Source organism: Cryptomeria japonica, chromosome 7 (assembly GCF_030272615.1).
Source record: "Cryptomeria japonica chromosome 7, Sugi_1.0, whole genome shotgun sequence".
Taxonomy (NCBI): domain Eukaryota; kingdom Viridiplantae; phylum Streptophyta; class Pinopsida; order Cupressales; family Cupressaceae; genus Cryptomeria; species Cryptomeria japonica.
The window spans coordinates 678,181,881-678,200,784 of NC_081411.1; the positions used below are offsets into that span (position 1 = coordinate 678,181,881).

Below are 18,904 nucleotides of genomic sequence, written 5' to 3' on the forward strand. Positions count from 1 at the left end.
TCTCTCTCCCTTCCTACATACCCCATTTCTCTCTCTGTTCTTCTCTCTCTCTCTCTCTCTCCCCCTCTCCCTATTTAAAGACAACGCGTACACAACATATTTTTTAGGCTCGGGAACAACAGACCTAAGCACATACGGGGTGATTTCAAATTTTAGAATTGCGTACCCGCTGCTTGTTTTTTCATGTTTTTTTTGGGTCATGTCCACTTTTCTGACCACCATCCTCGTGAATGTTAGGTCCCGGAGATAACTGAGAGGGGGGGGTAATCAGTTGTCAAATGAATTTAAACCAAAAACAACTTAAACAACTTTCTGCTTAATACCGGTGAAACAGTCTGTTATATCGGTGGACAATTTTATTAGATAATTGCAATACCGATAAAGATTAATGTATGAAACAAAAAGACAAAGTCATCCACAACACATAACACCAATATTTGTACGTGGAAACCTTGTAAGGGGAAAAACCACGGTGGGAAACCTTACCCACAATCAGATGATACTACTGCGGATAGTAAGTGTATACAAATGGGGTCTGCACATGCAGAAAGGCCAAGCACCTAGAGCTCATTGCTCAATCACAAAATATGAGTCACACTGACTACAATTGGATGGTTAAATCCAATAAGAACGTACTGCTCAAAATGGCATCTTCATATGCTGGATTCAGTACCGGTGTAGTTCTGATTGTCTTCACAAAAACCCTCCTTCAATATTCAAATGATGTCTGCATGTATAGCTCTGCTTATTCTCGCATATACCTTTACACAATCCTTTTTCACACTCTACATATGATCTTACAAATAAGATCTTACATTTATACCATAACCTAGGACCAATTTTAGTAGGTCGGCTCTACAAGATATATTACAATAAAATGATTATATAATAAAAATAATATCTGATGCAATAACCGATTCAACATGTCGGCTCAATGCATTTACAACAATAATAAGTCATCTCCATAGCATGCCATGCTGATCTAGAGAAGATAAACCTGCTGGTGTAACCTGGACCTATTTACCGGTAACAACAAATATGTAAATACGAATATGCCAATTAACAAAACTCCAAGACAAGGTGTCCACACAATGTCTTCGACATAACCAAGTTTTTTCAATTCCCTTCCAAGTGCCGGTGATCATTTTATCCTGCCGGTGTGCCAGATACCTGTGACTGTGCATAAGTCACTTGCTTGCCGATGAATGTTGTTGATTCTCCAAAGTGCCATAGTTCATAAGGTTTAGTAGGTGTTGACATCAATGACAAAACCATAACAAAATACCAACAATCTCCCCCTTTGGCATTGATGGCAACACAAGATGGAAAAACCATCAAAGTGCCAAAACAGAAATGCCAAATACCAAAAGCCAATAATTTTCCAAAAAGAGATCATAACCAAAAATCAAAATACACCCAAATAACAATCTCTCCCCCTGGGAGCAACATGTGTTTTCCTTGTGTTTTTCTATACCAATCTCTCCCCCTTTGGCATCAAATGCCAAAGTTAGTACAAAACCAAGTTCATATACAAAATACCAACCAAATTAGTATACTAACTACTCCCCCTGAGAAGTAGCTTCCTCATCAAAGCCGGAGTAAAATATTTCTCTGTTAGTTTTGCCGGTTGATAACAAACATCAACTTCCTAAGTCTTTACCGGTGGGGGTATGACCCCAAGCTGGTTTCTGAGATATTCAAAAGTTTCCTTAGGCAGAGGTTTAGTGAAGATATCTGCAATCTGCTCTTTAGTATTCACATAAACCAGCTTGGGGTCATACCCCCACCAGTAGAGACTTAGGAAGTTGATGTTTGTCATCAACTGGCATAACTAACAGTCTCATATTTTACTTTGGCTTTGATGAGGAAGCTACTTCTCAGGGCAAGTAGTTAGTATACTAATTTGGTTGGTATTTTGTATATGAACATGGTTTTGTACTAACTTTGGCATTTGATGTCAAAGGGGGAGAGATTGGTATGGAAAAACACAAGGAAAACACATGTTGCTCCCAGGGGGAGAGATTGTTATTTGGGTGTATTTTGATTTCTGGTTATGATCTCTTTTTGGAAAATTGTTGGCTTTTGGTATTTGGCATTTCTGTTTTGGCACTTTGATGGTTTTTCCATCTTGTGTTGCCATCAATGCCAAAGGGGGAGATTGTTTGTATTTTGGTATGGTTTTGTCATTGATGTCAACACCTACTAAACCTTATCAACTCTGGCACTTTGGAGAATCAGCCCAAGCGCTTAGAGCTCACTGCTCAATCACAAAATAGGAGTCACATTGACTACAATTGAATGGTTAAATCCAAAAAGAATGTACTGCTCAAAATGGCATCTTCATATGCTGGATTCAGTACCGATGTAGTTTTGATTGTCTTCACAAAAACCCTCCTTCAATCTTCAAATGATGTCTACATGTATAGCTCTGCTTATTCTCGCATATACCTTTACACAATCCTTTTTCACACTCTACATATGATCTTACAAATAAGATCTTACATTTATACCATAACCTAGGACCAATTTTAGTAGGTCAACTCTACAAGATATATTACAATAAAATCATTTTATAATAAAAACAATATCCGATGCAATAACTGATTCAACATGTCGGCTCAATGCATTTACAAAATTAATAAGTCATCTCCATAGCGTGCCATGCCGATCTGGAGAAGATAAACCTGCCGGTGTAACTTGGACCTATTTGCCGGTAACAACAAATATGTAAATACGAATATGCTAATTAACAAAACTCCAAGACAAGGTGTCCACATGATGTCTTCGACATAACCAAGTGTTTTCCATGCCCTCCCAAGTGCCGGTGATCATTTTATTCTGCCAGTGTACCAAATATTGATGATTGTGCATAAGTCACTTGCTTGCCGATGAATGTTGTTGATTCTCCAAAGTGCTAGAGTTGATGAGGTTTAGTAGGTGCTGACATCAATGACAAAACCATACCAAAATACCAACAGTGAACATACCCAGTTCACACATTGTGAAGATTGTTGGTCTCGAATATTGCACGATACTTAGATAGAAGAAGATAACACAAGTAGGATGAGAACCTAAATGTCTTACAGGAACCTTTTTTGATCATTAGTAATTATTTTTGCATGGAATGAACAATGTGCTCAACAAAATTATATCTTACTGGTTGACTTACACAATGGATATTAAAAATAATTTCAAGAAGGCTAGCACCCACTTCCCTATCATTTTTCAATCCCAGGAAAAATGTCAGCAAGGAAATAGTATCCCAAATCCATGGTACAAAAATGTTACAACCATAAGGAGGCTTATGATTCCGATCCAACAAAGTACCACACATTATTAGAGGTCTGATAAATGAATCTCTATGAATTGGAGCGAGACTCTCATAATTCTCTGTCATCTTTCCTAGGTCAATGTGGACGTTTGAGTTTTGTGCTTCAAACCCTAGGTTCAACAAACGGGCAAATTCTCCCTTGTTTATGGATAGAATTTCCTCTTTTGTATTTTTATTGACAATTGCTTTTTTATCTTCATCATAATTTTTGGTGGAGACCATGACAAATTCAAGGCAAGGGAATACTTCAAGTAACACCATGCTTCCCAATCGAGCATCCCATGATGCGATTTTATTTGTTCTTTGTTTTAACATTGTGTTGAAAATAGTAAATTTTGTCCTGCTTGGATCTACCACCTTATTAGACAATGAATATCTAATTTATATGATATGCTTTTCACTATGGATATCAGGGTCATAAATATCATGGTATTCATCAATGAAACCTGGTGTTTTAACCAGTTCAGTTAGGTATATTTTTTTATTCACTTGGCTTCTTGTTGAACAATTGCTTCCCGGTTTCCCCATCGCTGTTATTGTTAATAATTTAAAATAATGCTAGATACAAGCCTGAAAATGCTAACCCTCAAATTGAACCACGAGATTCAAAAAAATAAAAAACGTGGGATGTAGGTGTTCTAGATTTTAGCCGAAATTTCTTTTTCACTAGATTGGCACAGACAAACCCTATTGCATTCCTCAATCTAGTAGCCATTTTTGAATCTCCGTGGATTTACTGGTTTGTCCATGAAATGAAATATGATTATGAGTCACTTATTTTGAAAACACTGAAAAGTTCAAAAGTAATACCTAAAGGGCAAAATTTCTAGAATCTTCTTGTAATTTTATAAATTATTATTAATATCTATTCGCCGCCGAAGGACAAAACATTAATTGCTTTAGTCTAAATTCTGAGGATAGTGGACACGTCACCAGACTCATCAACCAGACTCAAGTGACGAGTCACTTTTCCAGATTGTTTTTGAAGTCTTTTTAATCCTTCTCAACTTCTGCCGAAATAGAACTTAATTATAGTTAATTAAATGTAAAACGTTCAGTTCCGGGTCAAGTTCTCAAAAATGTGTTTACTTCCCACATTCGGGCCAAAATCCACCCTAAGCCGTTGATCTGTGCTCATCCAACGGACGATGGTATCTGTTGTCAGTTGTTGTGGGTCCCATGACTTTTGCCATTTTTGGCCACGTCATCAGACTCGAGTCACTTTTCGGGAATGGTTTTGAAGACTTTTTAATCCTTTTCAACTTCTTCCTAAAATAGAGCTTATTACAGTTAATTAAGTATACAATTACAAATTTAGAATTTAACTATACTTAATTAAATTTTTATCGTTTATCGAAGTCTTCCATTAGAAGTTTGCAAAAATATTTTATCGTTCCCACATTCGACCCAAAATACACCTCACGCCATTGAACTATGCTCATCCAATGAACGACAATATGCTTTGTCAGTTGCCGTGGGTGCCATTATACATAGGATTTGTACCACCCAAACACCACGTCACCTGACACTTCATCATCCCATGGGCCATAACCTTTCTTTCCTATTGGTGTTTAATGACACGTGTTTTTGGTGAAAGTTTGCAAAAAAAATTAGAGATCCCACAATCGACCTGAAATACACCTTAAGCTGTTGATCCGTGCTCATCCAACGGACGAAAATATCCGTTGTCAGTTGCCGTCCGTCTCATTATCAATAGGATTTGAATATGAATTAAATGAATTAAATATATAAATTTATAATGAATTAAATATATAATTTAAATATGTAATTTCAAAATTTGTATGATATTTCATTTTTTTATGGATAATTTTTGTATTGTATTACTTGGAAATAAAATATTACAAATATGCAAGTATAGGTGGTATAGTAAAACCACCAGAGTTTTGCCACCACAATAAACACCCCCAAGGGCCAAAACCACCATTCCCAACAAAAAATAAAACCCTACTACATGGAAAAAGCCCAAAATTCCAATTCGGTGTACCAAAATTTGTAGCAGACATCCACAAATACATACATTTTGGGAAGAAAATGAACATGGAACAAAAAGATACAAACAAATAATACCAAACACTACCGGCTGTAGTAGGTTTAACCCAGAAACAACCTGTACTCCAGGTCATCATAGAATTCTATGAGCTGCTTCATTGCTTGGGTAGTCTTGGGTTTCAGCCACAACTCTCAACCCACCTCTGCACGTGCCACTTCATGAAGGACTGTTAAAACCTCATCACATTGCATCAACCTTGCAAACATTTTGAAGGCCTTTCACCCGTGCCAAGCAAGAGCTCTGCATCTTGCCTTCAAATCAGCATCAACCCATCAAATGAGTGGTAGCGGTGCCACCAGACCAACCACCCCTACCTTCGGAACAATGCCCTCCTTGGGGACCACATGAGCACATACACTATCTGGATTTAACAGGTATTGCCTATCAATTACAACTCTCAAGGCATTTTTTACCTTATCCACCTCATCCTCAAATTGGAAACCCCAAGCGATAATCAATGAATATGCCTCCATGTTTGTCTTGTAGCGATGACCTACATGGACAATTTCCTCTCCCAACAACATTTTAACACTCTTGTACAACCACTTATCCTTAAACAAGAACAAACCTTTCAGCCCCTTGTCCGTAAATCATCCGAGAAATGGGACTAATTTCTTATCAGTATGGAAGGATAAATTGGCTTTCATGCTGCTTAAGAAACCCAAGACAATGCTGCAAGTGCAGATAGTATGATACCAATACTTCCAATCCACCCAAGATTTAAACACCTCTCACTCAATCCTAATTTCTAACATCCAACGACGGCGGTCGTAGGCATTAATCACAAACTCTGTCATCATTCCTCTGCATGTACTAGTTCAACCACATAATTCATCCACACAAGCCGACATTAAAGCCGCATAAAAGCTAAATGTTAACCATTCACTTTCAGTGATGTGCGTATCATAAGGCAATATCACTGCATATCCATTGTCAGTTCCCGTGGGTCCCATTATACATATGATTTCCACCACCAAAATGCCATGTCACCTGACGCTCCATCGTCCCATGGGCCATAGCCTTTATTTCGTATTGGTGTTCAATGACATGTATTTTCGGTGTTCAATGTACATGTGCTTGGTTAGTTGGACTTTTTTTATATTGAAATTATGCAGAAAAAATTACAACAAGTAAGTTGGACTTTTAATTCACTTATTTTTCGCGAGATAAACATCTTTTTTTTTTTATATATTTATAATCAATGATAATCAATGTAAAAATAATTAATGGAAGGAACTGGATTTTTTTTATATATTAAATATAGAGGAAGAAACATTACATAAAAAAGATCACAATATTAAATTTATTTCCATTGTTTAACAAAATATTGAAATAACATAGCTCATAGACATTGCGATCCTTATTGGATGCTATCACTTGCAACCAATCTTTGACATTATGTTTTTTCAAATACTTCTTTGTGAAGCACTTCAAATATCTTTTAGAAAAGGTCGTCTTAGAAGTGACACTGAGTTTGTTCTTTAACTTTAGAGAAGAAATTAGAATAGACCTGCTATTTTTTTATGGTGAAAATTAAATCTTATATGCACACAAATTAATAACTATTTAAGCTATTTCAAAACATAATGATTATGCTAAGTATCCTGCCATGGTATGATGGCAGAAACAAATAATATAATGAAATAGAAAGCATTTTTATATCCATAAGAGGCAAACTGAAATGAACTGGAATTTGCAAAATTATCATTAATATATATATTTCACAAATTTACAATTTTTACATGTCGGAGTCCCTCAAAAACTTTAAAGCCATTGAAATGAGCGAGGTTACGAGAAAATGGCCAAAAAAACAAAACTACTAGGGGGTCGGGGCTAGGGCACAGGCAGTGGATACATTCATGGTTTACCCTAAGAATCTTGCCCTCCCTCTATGTAGAATTCTTCAGACATTATAAGCTGTGAGAATTCTTCAAGCCAATTGTAGCCTGGAAAGTCATCCAGGAGAAACCATTTTTGGAGAAAGTCCCTACCAATCCACTCCCATTTCCTATGACACGTCAACTGCTTTGCATTCTAGTTCAAAAGAAACGGTTTCCTGGCCATTGTTTCGTTAGGGAGGAGAAGCTTGGTTAATTCATTCACCCAAGAGATCCCCACCCCTACTTCTGCAAATACGACAACAATAACATCGTCTCCAAGGAAGTCTTCTTTAAACACCTTCCTTAACAACATCAACATATCCACCTTGTCTCCTCCGAGGTCCAGAAGAGACGCCAATAACCAGGAAGTAACGTTCGTGTTAACACAGTATCTATTTTTCATTACGCAGAAACTCTCTGCCCAACACCATCCTCATAGCCTCATTAGTGAACATCCCAACCTCCTTACAGACTGATTGGAGGGTTGGGTCTCTAACGGAGCCCAAAAAGGCCCTCTAGTCCTCTGCATAAATGCTTCTCAAGCAGATAGGAGTGTCCATCTTGAGAAATCAGAATACCAAATTATATAGCCTAAGCCTATGGACCTAAACCAGAGGTAGAATTTAACTATCGTGAGCTCTGACGATTTATCTACCAAAGGCTAATTGAAGATGAAAGAAACAAAGATCATCTATAAATAGATGAAGCTCTTGATTGTAATAATCCTTTCTCTAACCGTATTAATTCCTTTAATTTTTTTTAAATCTTTCATATATCTCTGCAAATCTTTCCCATAATTGCACTAGTGTGTGAAATTGGAAACATCTATAAACCAGTACCAAATACCATATTGGAATTCATGGGGACAAAGTGGATTGTAGTTAGTGACGACATATATTAAATGACCAACATTATCAACTGTGACATTTGATACGTGTCTATTGAATCCAATTCCATTATGGGCACTTTCTGGAGAACTACGTTCTCTTCAGAAAGTTGGGCCGAAATAAAAATTCAGCCATTGATCTACAATCATCAAGCGGTTTAAAATTATTGATGGATTTTAGGTACGTGTGATGTGTTAAAGAGGCCGTGCTTATCGATACATGGTGTAGAGTCCAGACTCAATGTGATGTGATGTGATGCACCTTATCTATTAATGACAATGAATTCATGAAATCGCCAATAAAATATATATTTTTCATAGATAACGAAATATTAGCCAAATAAATTAAATAATTTTTAAACTGTGGATAAAAATCACCAATACACTTAAATAATTTTTCCTTCGGAGTAAATTTTTTTCCCCATACACTTATATATTTGTTCCTTTAAACGAAAAAATATTCGCCTCCTACAATATATATTTTCCCCACAGAACAAGGTATTATTTGCTGGAATTTTTGTATCCTAGAAAAAAATCGCCAATACAAATTAATTTTTTTTACTACTTTGAAATTTTTTTTCGCATTCAATATGAAAATCCCCCCCCCAAAATAATGCCTGATTCACTAGGGTTTTACTGTTTTTCCCAGGGGGTGCTTTCTTAAAGTTATCCTTGATCAATACAGTTGGCAAGTAAAATCCAAACTACACAACCTTTGAGTGTGTCTCCTTGCTTGCACCATAATGAGAGCTTTGTCTTGGAATAACTGTTGTCGTTACACCAAAAGCTCGAGCTATCAATGAATGCCATAACGACCAGAGAAAAGGATCCACGGGAGATGGTTAAGCACATGTCACGAATCTCGAATGAGGTGTTGACCAACTAGTCAACAATCCCCCCTCAGCATCGAGGGTTCTGCGAACTTCAATTAAGGAGACCACAGGGTGACCTCTAGGGATTTGAACCTATAACCCAGTGGTCTGATACCACTTGTTGGAATCACTACTTCCATTAGTCCAAAAACTCTATCTATCAATGAACGCCACAGTGGCCAGAGACAAGGACCCACAGGAGGTGGTTAAGCACATGTCACGAATCCTGAAGGAGGTGCTGATCGATTAGCCAACTCTTTGAATATGCATCAAAGCATAGGAAATAAAGAAATTTTGTAAAGAATAAAAGAGGGAATAGAGAGAGAGAAAACAACAACAACATTGTGACTACCTTAGGAGACATGTATGCACAAAAGTAGGGGAGTGGAGAGAGGGCACACAGATTGAATAAAAGGGAGGCAGAGACATGTGATCTCATGGGGAGATGGTAGGCATTACTAGTTTAAACAACAAACACCAAGCTTTGATGCTTAATCTGAACCCTTCTTTAAGCTACTTCTTTTCCATTCCTTTTGTAATTCTATTTGTAACTTTTTTTTAAATGTACAGTAAAATTTATATAACATAGCAAATATACATGAATCACATGAAAAATGAACAAGTGTTGGATGGAAGATATATATATATATATATATATATATATACTAGCAATTGCACCTTGGTGTGCAATGGGTGTGCCGAAAGAGGTGTGTAAGGTGAATCAAGAAAACATTGGTCTATTTTTTTGGATATAACTGGGTAATACATGAGGTCACTTGGTAGGTCATAATGTGGTTTGTGAAACAAAGTTCTCATTAGAGAAGTGATAGCTTCAAATTAACTATGCATCTACTTACAATGATCTAATTATAATTGAAACAAAACCTTTAAATTGAGAGCAAATTCAAGTTTCATTACCAACAAAATATGGTGAGAGCGAGAGAGAGGTTGAGATAGTGCTAGAAGGAGAGAGAGAGAGAGAGAGAGAGAGAGAGAGAGAGAGAGAGAGAGAGAGAGAGAGAGAGAGAGAGAGAGAGAGAGAGAGAGAGAGAGAGAGAGAGAGAGAGAGAGAGAGAGAGAGAGAGAGAGATGGGTAAAGAGATAAAGATAGAGATAGAGAAGAAGAATATAGAGATATAAATAGAGTTAGAGACAGAGATGGAGAATAAGGAAATGAATATGGAGAGGAATACAAAAAGATGGAAAATAAAAATAAAAAGAGAGAAAGGGAGAGATAAAAAGATAGAGATAGTAGGTGATATATAAAGAGAGGGAGAGATATAGTGGTAGAGAGAGATAAAGATAGAGGGATATATGAAAGAAGTGATAGGGAGAGATACACATAGAGAGGAAAAGAGATATAGATATGTGAAGGTCTAAAAAGAGGGAGGGGAGAGACAGAGGGAGAGAGATGGATGGATAAAAGGATGTATGTCTAGAGATATAGGGGAGAGGAAGATATTGGTAGAGATGAAGATAAGGTGAGAGAGGCAGAGGGAAAATAGATAAAGAGATAGAGAGAGGTAGAGGGAGATAGGAAGACAAGGGATATAGAGGAAGAGATAGAGAGAGATATGTAAAGGAAAAGGGGGAGATACATATAAATAGATGTTGAGATATAGTGAGAGATAGATATATCTAAGGACATACAGAGAGAGGGGGGGAGGGAGAGAGATAAAGAAATTAACAAACAAAGAGATCTAGGGATAGACAAATAGAGATGGAAAGAAGGTGAGAGAAAAAGGGGGAGATAGAGGGAGATATGCACATGTATTGGAAGAGAAATAGAGAGATGAAGAGATATAATGGAAGAGAAAGAGAGAGACAAATAGAGATAAATAGATAGATAGGGGGATAGGGAGTGAATGAGAGAGAGAGAGAGAGAGAGAGAGAGAGAGAGAGAGAGAGAGAGAGAGAGAGAGAGAGAGAGAGAGAGATATCATACAAGAAAGATAGAGTGAGTAAGATAGAGACGTGGAAATAATGATATATATATTTAGAGGGGGATATAGATGTATGAAGATATAGATAGAGGGGGCAAGAGTGAGAGAGAAAGAAGGCGACAAAGACAAATAATAGATAGATAGGGAGGGGGGAAAATAGAGAGATAAAAACGCTAATGATAGGAAGGGAGAAATGGGGAGTGTATGTGTATTCACATTAGAAAGAGTAGAAGTAGAGATATATAAAAAGAGGGAGTGATTTGGGAAGAGAGGAAGAGAGGGAGAGATAAGATATAAAGAGGGAGAGATGAATGCATAGGGATATAAAGATATGGAGATAGGGATAGAAAGTAGAGAGAGAATAGATATGACTTGTAAAATATAAAGGTAGTGAGAGAGATGAAGAGATGGAAGGAGATAGAAAGGGGGAGAGGGAGTCAAAGAGATAGAAAGAGGGCAACAATGATAGAGGGGGAGATAGGAAGATAAATATATGAAGTGATGTCTAAAGAGGTAGAGAGGGATATAGAGAGAGAGTATGAGAGATGAAAGAAGAGGAGTGTATAGGATGTAGAGATAGAGATAGGGACAAAGATAGAGATAGGGACAAAGATAGAGATAGAGATAGATATGGCAAGGGAGATGGAGAAATAGAGAGTGTGTTTGTGTGAGTGAGAGAGATATAGAGATAGAGATAGAGAAGGAGAAATATGGAATGTGTGTGAGTGAAAGAGATATATAGAGGGAGAAAAATATATAAATAGATATAGTGAGGGAGAGAGGGAGAGAGGGAGAAAGAGGACATAGAAGTAGAAATATATAAAAGAGGAAGAGATAATGCATAGTATATTATATTATTATGCCGAAGGCATACTCTATATGAAGTTTTCCACTTACTTTGTGAAATCAACGATTCAAATTTGAGGAGAAGGATGCAAGATTATAGAATTAATCACAACCACATGATTAAATTTATATTAATTTTTAAAAAAAAATATCTTTTATGACAAAAATATTTAAAAATACATATTTAAATATTATTAATTAAAAAAAAAAAAGTTCATAAAAGAAAAAATCTAATAAGAATATTTTTCAATATTATTTATTTTATTAAGATATTCTATCTTGTTTTCTATGTTTCTAAAAAAGAAAAAGGTAAAGTTAGAAAATAAATATATTATTTTCTTTCTTAAAAAAAAATATTAAAAAAAGTAATTAGCTTTATTCTAATTCATCTTTTTTTTTCTTTTAATGACTAATTTTCATTAAGTGTAAAATTTATTTTAATTATTTTTGTCCTTTTATGAAATTACAGATAATAATTAAAAATTATTAAAATTAATTTAATTTATGATTATTTGTATTTAAATATTTCTTTTATTAATTTGATGAGAATATTTTTAATGTTAAAAAAAAAAAAAAAAACAAAAACAAAAACAAAGCGTAGGAATCAGAAAAAAAGGAAATTTATTCCATTTATTTTTCAGACTACCATGCATGGGAGACTTTTAAAATATGAAATTTAATTTTGACACTGTAGCATGCATGGGAGAGTTAAAAAAATAGGTCTAATTGTCTCTTTTTTTCATAAGGGTTTCTTTTCTATTTATTTTTTATCAGATCTGGAAGAAGAAATCACATCAAGAAATCTTGGAAGGGCAGAGAAACGCGAAGAAAAGAGAGAGGAGGGATCAATTAATCACGCCACAACTAAAATTACAGAGGACGTTAGCTCAGCTCAGTATATGTATGATTATTATTTGTAAATATTAGGTTTTTATAATTTATATAATAGTAATTAGCTGTTTTTTTATTAGATTGTGTGTAAATTTTTTGTATAAATATTTGAGATGACATTCTTTGATTCATCATAGAGTGATAATACTTAGAATCTTTTTTCATTTCTGTTCGATCTCTAATCATTATCATTCTGATAATAGATCACAAAATATAATCTGAAAACATTGATAAAAAAATTACACACAATCTAATAATACATTGTCTGTAAGTACAAACTTGGCATCCAAATCAATTGATTTCATTGGATATGGGTATTACGTTAACAGTTTGCATGTGTTTCCACATTTTGCATGCGCTGTTCCAAAGCTCCTGATTTGATGCAGGCAAAACTTTGTGGATTTGACTCTACACCTGCGTATTTCTTTTTCAATTCAGAAGATACCCACTTTTGATCAGAATATACACAACAAAATAGGGAATGTGTTAATAAATTTCATCTTCCAACAACGTAGTTTAATTCTTTTTAGGGACATATTCAATGTGTATATCCACCAAACATGGTTTTGATATATACTCTGAAAAGAGGGAAGGCCAATTTTTATCACGCTCTGCAGAGTTGAAGTAACATGCAGCATTGCGGCGATGAAATTGGTTTACTGAACATGCCCGCCAGAGACCTTGGCGAAACACATAAAATTTTCACATCAGAAGATAACCTCGTTCACAGATTTTTCCACGGCGAACCAAAAAAGTTCTATTTTTTTGCAGAGAAGCAAATAAATTCAGTTTAGAAGATACCCACCACTGAACTGTTTTTTTTTTGCAGCGAACCAAATAAATTTAATTCAGAAGATACCCACTTTTGATCAGACGATTGTTCTGATTGGATAAAAAACAGGTGAGGCTCGAATCATTATATAATCATTAAAACGAAAAGATCAGAAGTCTCATGAGGAGTGAGAGCACTCAATCAAAGAATTAGTTGTCAAAAAGAACAAAAATCAGCTGTCCACCAAATGCTAACCAGAACAAAAAAACTAAATTAGAAATTGATAGACAGAAATAAAAAAAAGAACTCAAACCACCCACCCAAGATATGAACCAATGATCTGGTGGGGTTTTTAAGCTTTGTCAGCTATTAAACTGAAACAGGATTATAAAATTTGTGCTACTAATTTTTTTAAACAATCTATAATTTTTGACAAATTTCATGTTATTGACTTTTCGTACCATTTTGAAACCAGTTTAACCGCAGCGGATTCAACATTTTTATTTAAACCTTTTTTCAAGAACATTACACAGGACTCCCAAAGAACATTACACAGGACTCCCAAATAGCCTCACCTTGAATTGGTGGGTCAGTCGGTTCATCACAAAGACAGAAGACAATTCCATGTACCGCCTTTTCTTCTGTCAAATTCCTCCTTAATAGCCTAAAGAGAGGCACAGTTCTTCCTTTTAGAGGTTTACTAGTTGATCAGAAGATTGTTTTTTTGGGGCAGATTTTAACATTGTTTGGCAGTTTTTAACATTGTTTCCAAGGCTATTATAGAACAGATTTTCAAATGCCATTTTCTAAAAAAAAATCTCATTTCTTTCTTCAAAATTATTGTTGAATGACAGTTTTAACGCTTTCTTTATGATAAAATTCTTTCTACATAATTATTCTTCATTGGCCAACATAGTTGGGACTGTCAAATGGTTTTTTAATGCTTGATCTTTCTTTTGTGTGAATCAGATTTATAATGGAAGAGAATTTAAAGATAAGTATTGGACCGCGGACGGGAAGAGTGTATGTTCGAAATCCAAGTTTGTGCTCAAAAATCAGTGGGGTAAATTATCAATGTCAACAAAAGCCAGCCCCTGGATCTAAATTTTGCCATCATCACATTGAAATGAACAAAAGAGCTAGAAATAAAGCTACAAAATCCCATATTGATAGGTATGAAATATCATTTTCTCTCGGGTAAGGAAATAGAAATTATTATGATGTCATTTATATATTTATTTGGTTTTTAATAATGTGCAGGAAAAATTGTGGCAAATACAAAGGCAAAAGCAAAGATGAATTCAAAAGAAGTGAGGCTTCTGAATGGTAGGTTTATATTTGTATTAAAATGTAATGTCTAGATTGTTTATAGGTTTCTAAAATTATTATATTTGTACTAAAATGTAATATCTAGATTAAATGTAATGTTTAGATTATTTATGATTTATGTTATGCTTTCTTTAATGTAATTTGGATTAGGGTTTGTAAACATCTAAGGTGATGAGGATGAAGATATTGAAAAATATGAAAATATAAATAATTATTAAAAAATGGATGAGGCTGGGGATAAAAATGTGGAGCACAAATCACATTCATACTTAAGTGATGATCTTTTATTGAAAGATGTTTCTCAAAGAGGAAGGAACAACCAACATATAGGAAAAAAACTCCATACGAAAAAAATGTTGAATGACTATATCCATCAATTAAAATTAGTTCAAGATTGTATCCACAATTTTGAAAGTAAACTTGATGAGCTTAGAGAAAATAATGTTGAGTGATTGTATCCATCAATTCACAGTGATTCGAGAACATATAGTAATCTTGAAAATAAATTGATGAGTCTGCAGAAAGAAAATTGCATTAGGTCTTTAGAGTAGTTCCATAGTAATACATGGAGCACCTTGTTGAACATCAAGCATGACCAAGGCACATACAAATTCTTTCCATAATCAATTTCATCTATTAACTCACATAAATCTAAGAGCTATATTAGTCAAGTAAATAGTTGTAATAGAGTAGTGTGAAACATAGTCCTCTGTTATTTCTAATGAATGCTTTTTAACATAGTGGTGGCTTCATTTTATTTGGTGGGAAAAGAGTGGGTTCTTAATTTTCACCTTAGATAAAATATAAAGTCATATGCATAGTCTCCTCATTGGCTCTTGAATTTCTATATAAGTATGCAATTTTGAAATAGTTAACTTAATTTTTATAAAGCTTCTTAAAGAGACAATTTTTGAGAAATCTTAGTAAAAATATTATTAAAATTTTAATATCTTCTAAAAAAATAAAGACATTGAATCCATGACACTTTAGTAAAGGGCCAAAGGCATATCAAGATGGATGAATATAGAAGACCACTACAAATAATATCTATTAGAACACCTATCTATAGAGGAATATAGGTAAAGTACACTAAAAGATTTCATTATTTCACTTATAAAATTATTATATTATTATATTGTAATCAATATTAAATTGTTATTAATATATACATCCATATTATTATAATTTAATATATTCTCTTTTATGTTGGGATACTTTCAATCCCCCATACTTAATAATATTAGGTTGAAATTCTTACGGAGTTAGAGTTAAAGACAAATTTGATTGCTTAGTTGAACTCAGAGTGAGTGAGCATGATAGTAGAAAGGTGGAAGTGAATATATAATTAGAATTAAATAATTAAAAATAATATAAAATTAAACAAAGAATAATTTAAAATGATTTTTTGGTTTCCATGCATTTGAGCATAACAAACACATAAAATTAAATGCATCTAGTTTTTATTGACGTTTTTTTTTTGCATCCATATGTGAGTGTAATATGCCTTCAACATAATTAAAGGAGAGATTTTTTCTAAATCCACTAATTTCTCATTTCACATGATATTTAATTATTTTTGTCAATATTTCTATTTGTTTTTGGTATTAAAAGTTGCGTTAACTAAGGTGTTGACCCAGATTAACATAGCCTAAAGGCTATCCGTAGCATAATAATAGAAACAAGATCAAAATTGAAAAAGAGGGTCTAACACCAAACTAGTGAATAATAGCAATAGGGGGAACACCTCATAGCCAAAAAGAACCATTAAAACATAGAAAACTAGGGACCTGGTTTACGGAGCCCAGCCTATCCCAGTCTTCTATGAGGAAGCTTGAAATGGTAGCTCTGTCTTCCGCAAGGGCCTTGTCCTTCAATAAGTAGAGAGTCATTTTCGAACTGTGCATCACCCTAATGCCAAACCGTGGTTCTTTCTATTTATTTTTATATTGTAATGAAAATATTTTTTATGACTTACTCCAGATATTATCAAACTGTCTATTAGAATGAATTGAAATTTAATCATCCATATGCTATTCCAATTTGATACTTTCATTATGATCTCTCTTTCCATAATATGAAAGTCAATATCAATGTTGCACATGTCAAACTTGTTTTACATGTTAATATCGCCTATGTATTTGTAAACATAATTATAATTAAATATCTAAGTTATTATGGTCCTTAGGAGAGATTATTTATTAAATTAAGGAGATGCATTTGAAACATAAGAAAATATCTTAACAACTACATGTTAAGTTTTATACCATTTTCAATATTATCTCTTGATTTTCTATTAATAACTCCCCCTTTTATATTTCAAAAAAATATTGTTATATTCTATTATGTAACACCCCCTTTGTTTTACCCTTTCATTTTACCAAGTTTTAACCCACAAGTAAAAAGAATTACACTGCCAAAATACCAATAATAAATTTTTCTTTTCCTTTTCAATTCAAGATACATAAATTAAATAAATCACTTCTCATTTTCATTCATCATGAAATATGTATATATTGTGATAATCATAAAAATATAATTGCATTTAAAATATCTTTTCAAACTCCCATTTTCTTTAGGAATATTTGAATACAAATAAAGCTTCAACTGAGCTTAAGGAGTGCATAAGTAAAACATAATGGTCTAGATGTCCTTCCTGGCATACATCCTCAAATATCGACCGCCAACTACATGTGGAAGAGAATCACTCAAGTGATTTTCCACCCAACCAAGACTTAGTAGTCCCTCGTGCCTCTTCTAACTGAAGCGGCCCGACCCTTTGACAAAGAGTTTGGTTTGGTAACCACAAAATATAATATATCCTTCTGAGCATAGTGTTGTGTCCTACATAACTAGAGCTACCATACATAGGCTACAACCTACATGTATGACATTCCCTGCCTAGTATGTAAACCTAGAGCACAGTGAACCGACAATGTAGACAGTGGAAACCTACACTACTTAGGCCTAAGAATTCACACCTTGTACTTCGAGTGAGAGTCGTATGTCCACCCACTTCATTTCTCTATTTGGTAAAATGAAGATTTAGCTATGATCATATTTATCCTATGAGTTCTAATAGGAAACATTTAGGTTACTCCCAACCCCAGTTAATCTAACCTTAGATTACCAACTCATTCCTTCCTATATGTTATAAATGCACACCTTTCTCATAAGGTCAAATAATAGACTAACTATCAAGGTTTATCCCCATCTATGGATTATCCTATCCCTAAGATTAACCAAATCAATCACTCCTATGTACTATAGATACATATCATAGATTAGCTCTATCTTAGCTATATATAATGTATATCTCATTGTCGTATGTAAAATTCATCTTAATCAAATATATCAATTAGAAATAAGGGGAAATCACAAATCCCTATCTAATGAAAGAATTCTAACAAACAAACAATGAAATAATGCAATATCAAACAAATAGGAATTAAGATCATTCAATAAAACTCCTTATTCCAAGATTGTATATAGCTTCCCTTGCTCTTCTCTTCTCTGTGGTATGATGGCTCTCAGATATTACGCTGGTAACCTACAAGTGGCACAAAGATTCGAAGTTCGTGATTATTGAAAATGGAGATTGAATGCTCAATTTATAGATTTTTGGAGAAGATTGATTGAAAGGTGGAACAGATTCATCAAGAGGTGGAACTCAGGTGAGCTCACATGAAAATTGATAGTTGAACTACTGATTTGGAGGTGAAACTCGATAGATTGAATAGATCAATGGAGTCAACTGATTGAGAAAAAGCTAACTGAAGGAAGAAAAAGAATGATTCGAGGAAATAAAGAGGATGACAAAGAGAGCTTAATTTAGAAAAAGCTAACTGAAAGATGAAAATAGAGATTGGAGAGATAAATGATTTAATTAATTAATTTAGAATGTCCTTGCACTTAGAGTTAGATTTTCAATTTAATCTTTGCATGAGATTTATTCAAATAATTGAATTTATTTTAATTCAATTTAGTATTTGAATATATTTAGAACTTGACTTTGATTTTCAATTTGGTTTTTGAAATCATGCACATGTATTTGAATTTGGAAGAAATTACAAGAAATAAGAAATT

General features: G+C 34.1%; 1 long non-coding RNA gene across 1 annotated transcript; it reads left to right on the forward strand.

Moving 5' to 3' along the window:
• The first annotated feature begins 12,620 nt into the window (after positions 1-12,620).
• On the forward strand, positions 12,621-14,826 carry LOC131040365 (uncharacterized). Its single transcript, XR_009358375.1, has 3 exons — positions 12,621-12,730; positions 14,462-14,665; positions 14,753-14,826. It is a non-coding gene; the product is annotated as an uncharacterized LOC131040365 (long non-coding RNA).
• Positions 14,827-18,904: the final 4,078 nt, after the last annotated feature.